Source organism: Vanessa cardui, chromosome 8 (genome assembly GCF_905220365.1).
Source record: "Vanessa cardui chromosome 8, ilVanCard2.1, whole genome shotgun sequence".
Classification (NCBI taxonomy): domain Eukaryota; kingdom Metazoa; phylum Arthropoda; class Insecta; order Lepidoptera; family Nymphalidae; genus Vanessa; species Vanessa cardui.
The window spans coordinates 9,156,738-9,171,489 of record NC_061130.1 but is presented as its reverse complement, the minus strand read 5'-3'; positions in this window follow the sequence as shown (position 1 = coordinate 9,171,489).

The window sequence follows — 14,752 nt, the reverse complement described above, 5'->3', positions numbered from 1 at the left end:
AAGTACATTATAATAATAGGTATAGTATAGTAATAAACTACACATAACTACATCCCAATAATACATACATAGAAATATAATATATATTAAAATTCAATATATATATATATATATATGTGTATTTTATTTATTAGACTGCCACTGTATACCAGTGGGTAGTGCATTCCAGAGTTTGACGGTTTGTAACCGGCTGCAGGGTGTGACAAGTTTGTTGTCCTCACTAGAACGTAGGTTGTGCGTTCTATCAAACCCAAGAAATTTGAAGCGTTATTTAAGGTAAAGAGGTGGATGCTGAACATATAATATAACATAGAGAAGAGAAAAGGCGTTTTGAAAAAGTTTCTTCGAAGTCTGATTGGCAGCCACTTTAACTGAGACCGATAAATATTTATTAAATTTCAAGAGAAGGGAGCAAACCCTTTAAGAAACATTATCATCAAATTCGGAATTCGAATTTCTAATGCCGACCCGGCAAATTTTCTTTTTTGTCTTCAGGAACTCTGAGGAACAGAAGCATCTTCCTTCTACTTCGCATTTCCAGCTGATTGTATTGCTTCGATAATATTTCCACTTGCATCTGAAAACCTTCTAATGCAGATAAAACAGACTCTGAAGGTGTTAAGCTGAGCCGCAATGTTGGGGCTTGGATTTGTGGCTGGGATGGAACCATGAAGAGATTTTTAAAATTCAGTGTTGAAGTGTTCAGTCAGGTCCTCAATTGAGTGCTTAATGGATTCCATAGTGAATTTATTACTTTTATAATACTCAACTTGTTTAATGTTCTTTTTTTATTTATATTGGTGTTATGGAGATTAGCTGGCAGGTAGGAAACATATTTAGCACATTTTTATTTGTATAATTATTATCTTGTGATTTATATAATTAAAATTCACAAGAGCTCATATAAAAGCGTGTTGTCTTTTTTTGTCACCTACCCGAAAGAAATATATTTTTTTTTTATTACAGCTTCAAATGTATAGTCAGTCCGTCATTGAGGCTTAATCTTGCTTTAAACCAAACTTCATCGTATTAGGTTCAGAAGCTTAACCGTGGAAGCATAACAGACAGACAAACATACAGACTCACTTTTTTGCATTTATAACATTAAAATGAGTTAGCTATTATCTTATTTTATTATACATTAATTATATTCTTTGCTTAAAATTGTTGGATAATATTTAAAAAATACAACCTTTACGTACGTGACATTAGTGCATATCTACTAAGCTTGGAACTGCCTTCGATGGTGAAGCGAGGAAATCTTTAATTACTCGAATTATTTTAAATTCACGTCTATGATTTTATTATTTTTTAAATTAAAACATTGATGCTGCAATTAAAAAAAGAAATATTTCTGCCTCATCGCTTCAATTACATTGCTTTTCTTTAACAAAAGTTTCATTTGTATTAAAGGAACTTGCGTTGATGTAATTATTTTTTAAAGACTAAAATATATGAAAAAAAAACAACTAGATTTACTGGATATATAATTTATTTACATGACTATCAAATTTAGAGTATTACAAGCTTTATTAATAAACACATAAGTGGTTAACTAATATTATTATAGTACTTCAAGGGCCACTGAGTTTTCAAATGGTTAATTTGTGTTTACAATTCTTCCTATCTGAAAGTGAAAATCATTGGCACAGAAAACTGATGCCATATATGGATACTCTTAGTGGTTAATTCCATATTGATTAACTTTATATTGCATTAAAGAAACAAGGTCTTACACCAGCAATGGGAAGTTTAAATATAATTATTTATTTGAAATTGAATTATTACAACAGCATAAGTAGTTACTGAACTTATGATACTTAAAAGCAATTTTGGATCCAAAAGATAAAGTCCATACGCATCCATTTTTCTAAATGCTACTCGATTCAGGCGTAATATATTCTTGCACATCCGTCTAACATCTGCAACATAATTATCTGAATTAGTGCCTTCAAGGCATTTATCCTCAGCAATCCACTTATATGGGTTATAAAATATATGTCTATGAAAAGCAGCTACTGATCCGAGGATTTAAATTAATGGACGCAAAATTATTTTTACTACTTTTAGAGCTACATCCAATAAATCGTAATGAAAATCAAAATCAAAATAAATATTATTCAAGTAGGCTTTTACAAGCACTTTTGAATCGTCATTTTGTGAAGCGAAGCTACCGGTTCGGAAAAGTAGATTCTACCGAGAAGAACCGGCAACCAACTCAGTAGTTACTCTTTTTTCAATAATGTAATATCAAATTATTTTTAATAAGTTACAAAAGTGGAGATTCGCTGAACCTTGGTATTTGGGGATCTATAAAATATTAGTACGATTTCATATGAACCATATCTCACCTGAATTCTTGTTAGAAGCAAGTACATGTAAACAATATACTTCGGCGTCTTCGATCGCCCTATAAAATGCTTGACTCACAAAACTTAAAATCAATGTCACTGTAAAGTCCTTTAAAATCCACGCACATAATGCGATTTTTTGAGTACTGATGTTATACTAAAATATAATATACATCTTTTATCATTGTGAATATTTTATGTCAAAACAATCTGGTTTGTTTAATTTAAAAAGGTATTTAATTGTTTATACGAGAAAGAAACACAGGCATGAGCAAACCTATATTGGTTGATATTGACATTGTTATTAATGAATGAATATCCTTAAATAAAGGCATGTATTATATACGTGTTTCTTTCTCATTGTGTTTGTCTATTTTGAAAATTAGTGAAACAACTACAATTGAGTAAGCATTAAGTATTTGTCATTTCTCTAAATAGACTGCTCCTATTAATGTATATTATTGTTTGTATTTGAATATTCAATTAATTCATTAAAATATAAATGTATATCCGGTACATAAATATTTATCAACTTATAATTTATTTCTATAACTTACGCTTTTAAAACTCGTTTCTGATCCTTTGTCTATTTCCATCCAATGCTGCACACAGACAAGTGCATTACAAAAAGTTTGCAATCCTTGAAACAAAACCTAAAAATTTTAAATTAAAATAATATTGCTTGTTTCCTATTCTTTGATAGTCTTTAGGTATTTGATTTAATTTTAGTAGTAGGTACCCCTATCCGTCTTTTAAGCGGGCACCACAGGATCGCTTTCGCATGCTACCGTGAGATCCTGACTATTATCCCGCCAATGTGGTTAGAACACGTGCATCTTAACCGATGATTGCGGGTTCAAACCCAGGCAAGCACCGCTGATTCATGTGCTTAATTTGTCTTTATAATTCATCTCGTGCTCAGCGGTGAAGGAAAACATCGTGAGGAAACCTGCATGTGACAAATTTCATAGAAATTCTGCCACATGTGTATTCCACCAACCCGCATTGGAACAGCGTGGTGGAATATGTTCCAAACCTTCTCCTCAAAGGGAGAGGAGGCCTTTAGCCCAGCCGTGGAAATTTACAGGCTGTTGTTGTTGTTTGTTTGTTGTGGGCCTACAATTCCTAGGGGGGATTCCCGCGGTACTGAGGACTCCTCCTAGTCTTTACGACGCCTATTGTTTATTGTGTTGTTCATTGACCAGACCCGATCCATTGAAGAAGACCCGGGACTGTAGAGTAGCGTCCAAGGAGCGCATTTTTGACCAGCACGCCTCGTTATCGAGTATTGCGTTGATATCTTCGCCGCCAGATAATGCCTCTGGAGCCCTCACATGGTCGGTTAGGATATTATAATATGATATACCCCGGGGCCACTGGCGCACGAAACTCGTGGCAAGAGGGTGACAGTTTTCGTCGTCCTATCCCGTGCAAGTGCTTGCCTAACCATCCATGCACCATCGACCTCAGGAAATAAACATGTTATGTCTTTTGCCTGTAATGTCACTGACTCACATAATTGAATGTATAGTAAATTCTGTCATTTACCTACATACATAGATAGGCTTCCAAAAATCCACCAAGTAAATTATATTAAATACATACCATGTTACGATAATTACGAGTATTGAAAAATATTAGCTAATTTATAAGCTAATATAAATATTATTTCACTCGCTCATTGTCTAAAGAAATAGGCCAAATATGTGTATACGCAAACCTATGTGTAGGTACAACATAATTTTATAATTTGATGAGAGGGCTTATCCGAAACGAGCGGCTTTTTTAGGGTACTAGAAACCTTTATAGTTTCGTCATGTCTGTCCGTCTGTCTGTCCTGACTCGTTCTCCGCCGTTTCTGCACCGATTTCCACGAAAATTCGTGGAGAGATGTTTACTGATAAGCCAAACATTGGTTTTTAAAATTATCGAAAAATATTTATTTTTAACCCCGCCCATAGAGCGAAAAGTTAATTAGAAAAAAAAAATCGACTTACCCCATCGTGTGGGATGTAAGGGGGCGCAGGGATGTAAGGGGGCGCAAAATATATCTTAGCGCCCCAAGCCAACCTCACCTGCCCGTGGTGCATCCTGCCAACTAGCAAACGAGGATCTGGCGACTAGCTAAATACCACAGGCCGGTGACGGGCAGCAGCGTCACCGGTGCGAGTAGCTACGTTCTGCGATCGCCAACACGCCTGCCCAGCGTGGCGATTATGGGCAATATCCTCTAAATGCAGCACTCACACAAGCCACGGCCCCCAGTTCTCGGCAGCCCCGCTATTCCTCGTCATGGTGGCGATGATGGTAACGGCGGGACGGGGGGTGCTAAGAATCACCGGGCTACGGGAGGCCACCACAACCGACTGACCCTTGCGACGTACAACGGACGCACGCTACGGCTTGACTCGCATCTGGCGCAACTTGGGGTAGAACTTGGGAAAATTAGGTGGCACATATTAGGGTTATGTGAAGTCCGGAGAGAGGGAGATGACACCGTAACCCTCGATTCGGGCCACCTAATGTACTTCCGAGAGGGAGACCAACAATCCCAAGGTGGCGTTGGGTTTCTGGTAAATAAGTCCCTAGCTGACAACGTTGTGGAAATCTCCAGTGTGTCGAACAGGGTTGCGTACCTCATAATAAAGCTCACCGAGAGGTACAGCCTCAAGGTAGTGCAAGCGTACGCACCGACCTCGACACACTCGGACGATGAAGTAGAAGAATTGTTCGATGATATATCGAGGGCCCTCCACTTCACCAAGAAAACCCAATACAACGTTGTCATGGGAGACTTTAACGCTAAAGTGGGAGTACAGAGTTGCAGCGAATCGGTAGTAGGACCCCATGGATTTGGAAGTAGGAATCATAGGGGGCAAATGCTTGTCAACTTCCTCGAACGGGAGGGGCTCTTCTTGATGAACTCCTTCTTCAAGAAACAGCCCCAAAGGAAGTGGACGTGGCAATGCCCCGACACTATGACCAAAAATGAGATAGACTTCATCATGACAGACAAGAGGCACATATTCAGAGACGTCTCTGTGATCAACAGTTTCAATACCGGTAGTGATCACCGACTTGTCCGAGGCTCTCTGAATATCGATTTTAGGGCCGAGCGCGTCCGTCTGATGAAGTCCACGCTCCGACCAAAGCTGCTCCAACCCATTGCGGGATCTGAAACGTTCCAGTCAAACCTGGAGAACCGATTTGCTTCCGTGAAAACCACAACAGACGTAAACCAGACCATGTAGTTCGAATTCTCAGGGAAGAAGGTACAAGATTTTGTGGCATGCAGCGTAAGGGCAGGAAGTCCAAACTTTCAGAAGAGACTTTAGGGCTAATGAAGAACCAACGTGGAACCCACCTGTCACTTCGTCAGAGAAGCGGCAGCTAAACCGAGAGATCAGCAAGCGCGTACGACACGACCTCCGGTGCTCCAATACTCTTACGATTGAAAGAGCAATCGAGCAGAATCGGGGGTCTAAGGTGTTTGTACAATCTCTTGGAAGGAGCCACCTGACGAAGTTGACCACATCAATTGGAGAAGTCGTTTCTTCCAAGACGGCAGTTCTTTCGGAAGTAGAGGACTTCTACGGCCAATTATACGCATCGCATGCACCTCGACCTGATCCCGAAAATGAGGATTCTAGAGCTACATTAACACACCATTTCTCAGAAGACCTGCCTGAAGTCAGTGTTGGCGAAATCAAGATTGCTCTTAAACAGCTTAAAAATGGAAAAGCCCCTGGAGAGGACGGTATTACTATAGAGTTATTAAAAGCAGGAGGTAATCCGGTACTCAAGGAACTCCAAAAGCTTTTTAACTCTGTCCTCTTCGAAGGGAGAACTCAGGAGGCGTGGAGTAGGAAACTAGGAAACAAAACCCTGCTGAAGAACTATCGTCCCATATCCCTACTGAGCCACGTCTATAAGCTGTTTTCAAGAGTGATCACGAACCGTCTTGCGCGAAGATTCGACGAATTCCAACCCCCAGAACAGGCCGGGTTTCGGACCGGATACGCCACCATACACCACATCCACACAGTGCGGCAGATTATACAGAAGTCCCAAGAGTATGATCGGCCCCTGTGTCTTGCATTCGTGGACTATGAGAAGGCCTTTGACTCGGTTGAAATCTGGGCTGTTCTGGAGTCCCTGCAGCGTTGCCAAGTTCATTGGCGATATATCCAAGTGATGAGATGTCTCTACGAAGCCGCCACCATGTCCGTCCGAGTACAGAATCAGCAAACAAATCCCATACCATTGCATCGAGAAGTGAGACAAGGGGACGTTATTTCCCCCATATTGTTCACTAATGCAATGGAGGATATGTTCAAGACGCTGAACTGGAAAGGACGTGGCATCAACATCAATGGCGAATACATCTCTCACTTGAGATTCGCGGATGACATCGTCATCATAGCAGAAACGCTGCAGGACCTACATCAAATGCTGAACGATCTGGCTGATTCTTCTATGCGTATCGGCCTACGGATGAACTTGGATAAAACCAAGGTCATCATTCAATGAACATGTTCTACCGGAACCGATTGCGATACACGGTACCGTCCTCGAAGATGTTCAAAAATATGTCTACCTTGGGCAGACTCTGCGATTTGGTAGAAACAACCTTGAGGACGAGGTGAATAGAAGAATTCAGCTAGGTTGGGCAGAGTTTGGAAAATTACGTCGAATCTTTACATCGTCGATCCCACAGTGCCTTAAGACGAAAGTCTTCAACCAGTGTGTCCTACCCGTCATGACATACGGAGCCGACACGTGGACACTCACGGCAAAGCTGGTCCACCAGCTTAAAGTCGCTCAACGTGCTATGGAAAGGGCTATGCTCGGCGTTTCTCTGCGGGATCGCATCAGAAATGAGGCGATCCGCCAGAGAACCAAAGTCATCGACATAGCCCACCGGATTAGTAAGCTGAAGTGGCAGTGGGCTGGCCATATTTGCCGCAGAACCGATAACCGTTGGGGGAAATGTGTTCTAGAGTGGAGACCGCGTCTCGGCAAACGTAGTGTAGTACGTCCTCGGGCACGGTGGAGTGACGACTTACGCAAGACGGCTGGCAGGAGCTGGATGCGAGTAGCCCAAGAACGATCTCAGTGGCGTGCAATTGGAGAGGCCTATGTCCAGCAATGGACGGAAATGGGCTGATGGATTGGATTGGATTGGATCGTTAAAAAGGTATCTTTAAATGCAACAAAAATTGCCTTGAAACCATGTGGATCAAACCCCCCTAAATATACTAATACAAAGTTAAAATTAGAGCGTGTCCCCCCCCCCCCCCCTTAACTTTTGAAATACTATTACAATAATTCTAAAAAATGTGCTGAATACCTCCAAGTAAGTACTTTCAACGAAAACTATAGCGGACTCTGTATCATACATCGTTATTTTTATACAACTCGACCAACTTATGACGTGCAGTTGCCATAACTAAATGGTAATGTATGTTTAAATAAAACTAGTTATTACGGATTCTAGGAATGAATCTGTGTTCATTAGCGAGGACCTGTGGTTTAACAAATCGGATAAATGGTTAGGTTTATCCAGAGCATGTTCACAGACTGCAGACTTTGAAGAACGCCTATTTTCAACCGACTTCCAAAAGGAGGAGGTTATCAATTCGTCTGTATTTTTTTTTTTTTTTTTTTTTTTTTTTTATGTTTGTTACCTCATAACTTTTCACTGGGTGGACCGATTTTGATATTTTTTTTTTGTTTGAAAGGTAGTGCTTCCCGTGGGGTCCCATTTTTTTTATTTTTTTTTCCGATGATGGTATCCATGTGAAAACGACATAAGTCTTAAATTTGCATTACGTGTATGCGCGACAAATAGGTGAATAACTGAAAATCACGTTAACCAATTTTGATAATTCTTTTATTATAAAATATATACTTCAAGGGTAATTTGGTGAAAGTTTGGTAAGGTTCTGAGCACAGGATCCATGACAAAGTAACGGAACGGAAGGGAACGGAACAATTCTGAGGAGCACGTTAGCGATACTCGGTCGAATCTTTTATTTATAGGTTATTTGGATATTTGAGTCACCTTCCGTAATGTGGTTATGTTTATGTAATTATCATAGTCGAATATTATAATCAACTAGCTAGCCACCCCGGCTTCGCACGGGTGCAATACTGATACTAAATATACTACAGAATTTGTTTATATACGACATCACATCGCAAACTTCTAAAATTATCAGTGTTTCTTTACTATATTGTTCATGTACACAAACCTTCCCCTTGAATCACACTATCTTTTAAAAAAAACCGCATCAAAATCCGTTGCGTAGATTTAAAGATATAGGGACAGAGAAAGCGACTTTGTTTTATACTATGTAGTGATGGAACTCCTATACGGCTCGCAGTTAGGGTGCGATATGGGGCAGAATTTCTTACTATCTTTAATCAAATTTTGTGTATGTGATGTGATGTCATATGATGTACGAAATATAGTTGGTCTTTTTCAAAGTTTTTTTGCTGAGTTCGATTACAGCTCTTTCGAGGGATCCTTGCAGTTTACGCCGCGTGACGTATTAAATCCGCATTTTCGAAAGTCTATTTTTGCTTTATTCGCAAGTTTCCTTTGAAATTGTCCTCGAAGTAGTTTCTGACTCATATAAACGGAACGCTTAATCTATCCGTATTAAAAAAAAATAGTTAGTCAACATCAGCTTCACTTAAAATCAAAAAATAAATAAAATTTTAACAAAAAGAAAAACCGACTTCAAACAAAACACTATTTTAAAACAAATGAATATGCACGAAAAAGTAATAAAAATAATTGCGTATTCAACATATTTTTTAGAGTCTTCCTAAGTTAAATGAAATGAAAAATATTAGACTACTTAAAAGTAGATTAACGATTATATCATGTAGTTATAATTATTGTTATATTTGGAGTCGGTGTCAGCCAATAAAACCCTACAGTATATCTATCAAAAAACAATACGAGAATACTTTAACAAATATGTTTTTTACAAATTACCTTTTACACAATAATATACTGGATCAATCAAGGGGCTCGTATCGCTTCTTTCTTTTGATTGTTGGGGCAAGGGCACCGTGGCTGACACCGGCTCCAAATATACCAATAACTATAACTACATGATATAATCGTTAATCGACTTTTAAGTAGTCTAATATTTTTCATTTCATTTAACTTAGGAAGACTCTAAAAAATATGTTGAATACGCAATTATTTTTATTACTTTTTCGTGCATATTCATTTGTTTTAAAATAGTGTTTTGTTTGAAGTCGGTTTTTCTTTTTGTTAAAATTTTATTTATTGACATCAAAAATAGGCGTTCTTCTAGAATGATACGCGAGGCTATTGAAATTCAAAAACATCCGAACTTCAATAGAGAAGATGGTTGGAAACTTTGTAACACCTGGGATCCACTTATTAAAAATTTAAAATCCCAAATCCAACAGACTGCAAGATCTAAAGATACAGTCAGTGCCTTCTGCGTGCAACCGGAACGTTACTCAAGATACCAATTGAGAAATCGTTGGCGGTAGTTGCAAATAATAATTTCTTTTGTTCTTCAAATAGACAAATGCCACCTTAGTCTACCCGTGACCACGAACGCTGTAAAGTGCTCGAAACCTCGGGATGTCTAAAATAATTAATATATGCGATTAAAATCCGTAATAACTAGTTTTATTTAAATGTGTAATAATCGCGAAAATTTAAGACAACATTATGGTAATGTATGGAAATAACCACCTACAAACTATGAAAATAAGTAGAAATGTTACATACCTACATACAGAAGTGGGCCAGGGTAGAAATAGAGATTGCTCAATTTCCATCTTATGGCCCATCTTATGGCTATGGAACCCTTTCATGACCGTGTCCGACACGCTCTTGGCCGGTTTTTTAAAATTGCACTTAACGTGCCGCCCAAGGCATGAGAATGTTTTCATTGACATAAGTTAATAATAATATTAACAATAAAATTCGGGACTCGGTGTTTGAACTGACTACATAGATCTGACATGAATTAAACAGAATATTGTTGATAGGCTTCATTAACACTCAAGCCACTCTGCTTGACTTAACTACTCGACCTTTCGGATTCCTTGATATATTTAGGTCGTCGGTCCTTCTACTAAAATAATCAAAAAGCACAAACCTTTTATTTTATTGGTAAGGACCAATAAATACTTACTGCACATTGAAATAGTTTTTTATAAATATCATATGTTTCCAAAATCTTCTTATATAATTCAAAATAATTCTCTAAATCTTCATGTGTCACATCCTCTGTATTATATATGGATTTTACTGTATAAAAACACAAAATTTATAAAATCCCGGTAAGTGATACTTAAAGTTTGTTAAATACTAACAACCTTATATATAAGGTTGTTGTTGGGATACATAAATATTCAATAATTGTTTTTTTTAAATACATAATTTCATAGGTATCAATTTGTTTAATTTTTTTTTAATTAATTGAAGCTAAAAAAGGCTAAATAGAAATAACAAGTAAGTTTAGTAGAAATAATAAGGAGCACTTATGAAAAAGTAACAAAATTAGGTTGCTTAGATTTCTTACCAAAATATTGATCGTTTTCACTTATGAAGATATTTGTGTCAATTGCTTCTATGATTCTATGGAAACTTGGTTCCAACGTTCTTCTTAGGTCACAATTCCATAACTTTAAAAGATTCGTAATTATTCTTAGTAGTTGACTAGCGTGAATAATATTTATATCATAATGAATAAACGAAATGGCCGCCACTAACTCGACCCATTCTCTCGAACACAAATAAATATTAATGACCATGAATATAAAATAAAATAGTAGTATTGCAGCAAAATAGGACCAAAAAGCAAAGATATTTTGAACTTGCGCGCATTGATTTGACTTTATTTTTTTAAAAATTCTTTGGATATTTAACACTAGCTCAATATTAAGGGCTTTATAAGCAATGTTTATGACATAGCTAAAAAAGAACCCAGGCCCGAAGAGTATTATATCAAATATATACATTAAATTTAAAAAGATGCTCTTATGTTCTTTAGTAAAAATAAGACATATCAGCGATCCAATTGGTATTAAAAAGGTCACAGATGACAAAATATCCACAAAAGGTCTATTGAAGACTATGAAATTCTCGTAAATACTATATTTTGGTAATAAAATCAACCACTGCATTACACTTAAAGATAAAAAGATTCCTTTAATATTTTCATCTAAAACATTATCGAATAATATTTCATTCGAATATAATGTCATTTTTTATTTTAATGAATACTCAAGATTTTGTTAAATAAATGGTTATATATACATTATCTTGTTCTCAAATTTTACTTTACACTTTAATATATTCTAGTATATTTTTAAGAATTAATTAAATACACAAGTTTCCCTCGTTATTTAGTCATTAATACAACCCTACTGAATTCATATAACGATTGAAATATTTTTCTATAATTAATTAATAATAATTGATTCCTTATCTTCTTATAGTTATATCAACGATAAAGTTATATCATTCGATTTTATTATAAAATTAATTTGAATGGATGTTGTCCTGGGTCATTAAACTGAGACGATATGGGGATAGACTGCAACGTCATAAGCATCAATCCAGCGTAAGGAGTATGCGTAATACCGCCTGTATTTTAGTAGCTGTTTTTATCGAAGGAGAATATCTTGCGGAACATCGTCAACATGACCGCAGATATAGGCCTCGTCCACACCACTAAAAAAATGCTTATGAGGTACCTACTGCATTGCGTTTTTTGATTTTGATGACTGCGTTACAAAGTAAAAAGCAATAAGACACTAATTATATTTTACAAGTGTATAGTAGTAGACCCGGTTTCATGTCAGTTAAATAACATTATATGCCAATTAAATTAGTAGAGCTTATGAGGCAAAATTATATCAAAAACACTCATAATTATATTTTACTTTGACAAACGTTTAAAAATGGAAGAACTACTTTTCGTCAAATTTACAAAAAAATTGATAATTTAGAGTTTGATCCTATCGGATCAAATACATATTATTTTTATTAAAATATTTTTGTATCAGTGAAAATTTTAAGTAAAAGTTTATTTCTCAAAACCATACCATTTTACTCAAAATAATTCTAGAAGAGTTCAGGTTATAGAGGTAGATTAGAGGAGAGGTAAGCTTTATTTGTTGTGTCCTAGTTTGTAAGGACTCCAAAACCAGAGATCAGGTATTAAAATTAACAATTACTTTATTGTTGTTTTTACAAGCTATTTTCGAAATGTCGTGTAGTTTTAATTGAAATGTGTCCATAAATGCAATAGTTCCCACCAATAATATTCAACCTATTGAAAATTAGAATGACCATTTTGACAATTTAAAATAGGAATTTTTCCTAAAATTATATAAAAAAATACTACGAATCAGCAAAATCTAAAGTTAACACAAATGATAAAAGTTTCATTAATATAAAACCTTATTTGTTTAACAGTGGTGGACAAGCCTTAGATAACATATCTAATTCATTATGGCGTTCATCAAATAAATTAAATATTTCGTAATGACTAAATCGATATTGTCAGCCGTTGAAATTATGCATATCAAAAGAGAAAAACCAACGAAGTACAATGTAGAATAAAAAAATAAAAGCGCATTTATAATAATTTCAAAAGGCTGAAATTAACCTCGCGAATAAAATAAAAAGTGAAAATGACTATATGCATATTCATCCAAAAATATGAACAAAGTAAAGCAGATCTAAAACAAATACAAAAAGTTATTTTGGAGAAATGACTACTAATTTAGCTTCTAATGAAGTACTGTTCGATAATATTTTGGATCAAGAAGTTCTGGGAATCATTTCACCATATTATTTTATAGAATATTTTTTTTTATTACCCAGATACACAATTTACAAAAATTTTATTAGTTTTAACAGTGCTTTTGTGGAATATTTGTCGTTTTTAGGTTTTTTGATCCCTTTTATATCCTATATTTGGCGAAGCGTTACTGTGATTTCAATTGTTTATGACAATTTTCATTTTGTTTTTATGGTGTCATTTGATGTTGTGTTTCATTCTTTTGGATATCTTATGTTTTTTATTTTAAATCTCGTTTTTAGGAAACTTAATATCAAACTTGTAGTTAATGTTCAGAGGATATTTAACATGTTCAAGAACAAACCATATAACCATATTAAATTGTCAGTTTTCATTTATCGGTTAATAGTAGGTTCATTTATTTCGTTTTATGTGTTATTTTTTGCATTTAATCTTTTTACCACTAGTTTCGAAGAAGCTATATATAAGATTTTTATACTTTATTTTAATATTAGTGTTGTATATTCCTGTCAGATTATTAACATACTTAGTAATCAATTAAATTTATGGATTTTTGAATTGAAAGAGTTAAATATCATATCAAAATCATCTATCAAATATGAAGGAACAACTCTAAAATTAACGTTACCAGGTAGAGTTACAAATTACTATTTAATTTGCTCACATATGCTAAACTAGCTATACGCGCGACTTTGTAAACGTTTTAATTTACCAAAAAGAATTTTATTGTAGCCTAATTAATATATATTAATATTGAAACCTTTATAGGTTAATGTTAATAAAAATAATAATGTAGTCATTGCATTTTCGTTAATCGCTTAGACATTCCTACTCATGCAGAGACGGGACTTAAAAAATCAAAAAGGGATGAAAAGAATCAAGATTGGAAGAGATTATATCGAATTTTTAAAGGAATATTAGAAACATATGATATTTATAAGAAGATATTCCATATACCTGTAAGTACGTTTATACATGTAATGCACAGAAAAAAATTGCATACTATTTACGACAGTGGCATTAATGTGTGTGCCAAATTTCAGCTCAAACGGTTAGTGGTCTAATTGAACATTGTTTTTTTAAAAATAGTTTTGCGGAAGCAAATTCTGACCATAATTATTATGGTAAATGTTCACCATTGTCTATAAATATTGAAGTATTAAAAAAATATTTCTTTCGTTCGCAATGTGCCGCTAGCCCTGGGAAATACAAACGTCCTTCTTAGGTATAAGTTGTACTGGCTTACACACCCTTCAAAAACGGAAACAAAATTATATCAAGAAGTTTCACCCGGTGGTAGAATGTATAATGTGTTCGTAGACTTCCGCAAAGTTATAAAGAAATCTATATTTCTTATGAATATAATTTTAATTATATTCTCTCAGTATATTAAGTTAAATAGGAAAAATCACTGTTATTTTGAACATAGGTATATCATATCAAAAGATTTTGATCACTAATACTTATACTATTATCGAATTAGCAAAGTCAATAAATAAATCCTTCTTGGGGCAAAGTATCTGTTTATATAATAAAATTCCACAGATATTTTTAACTTTCATAAATTCA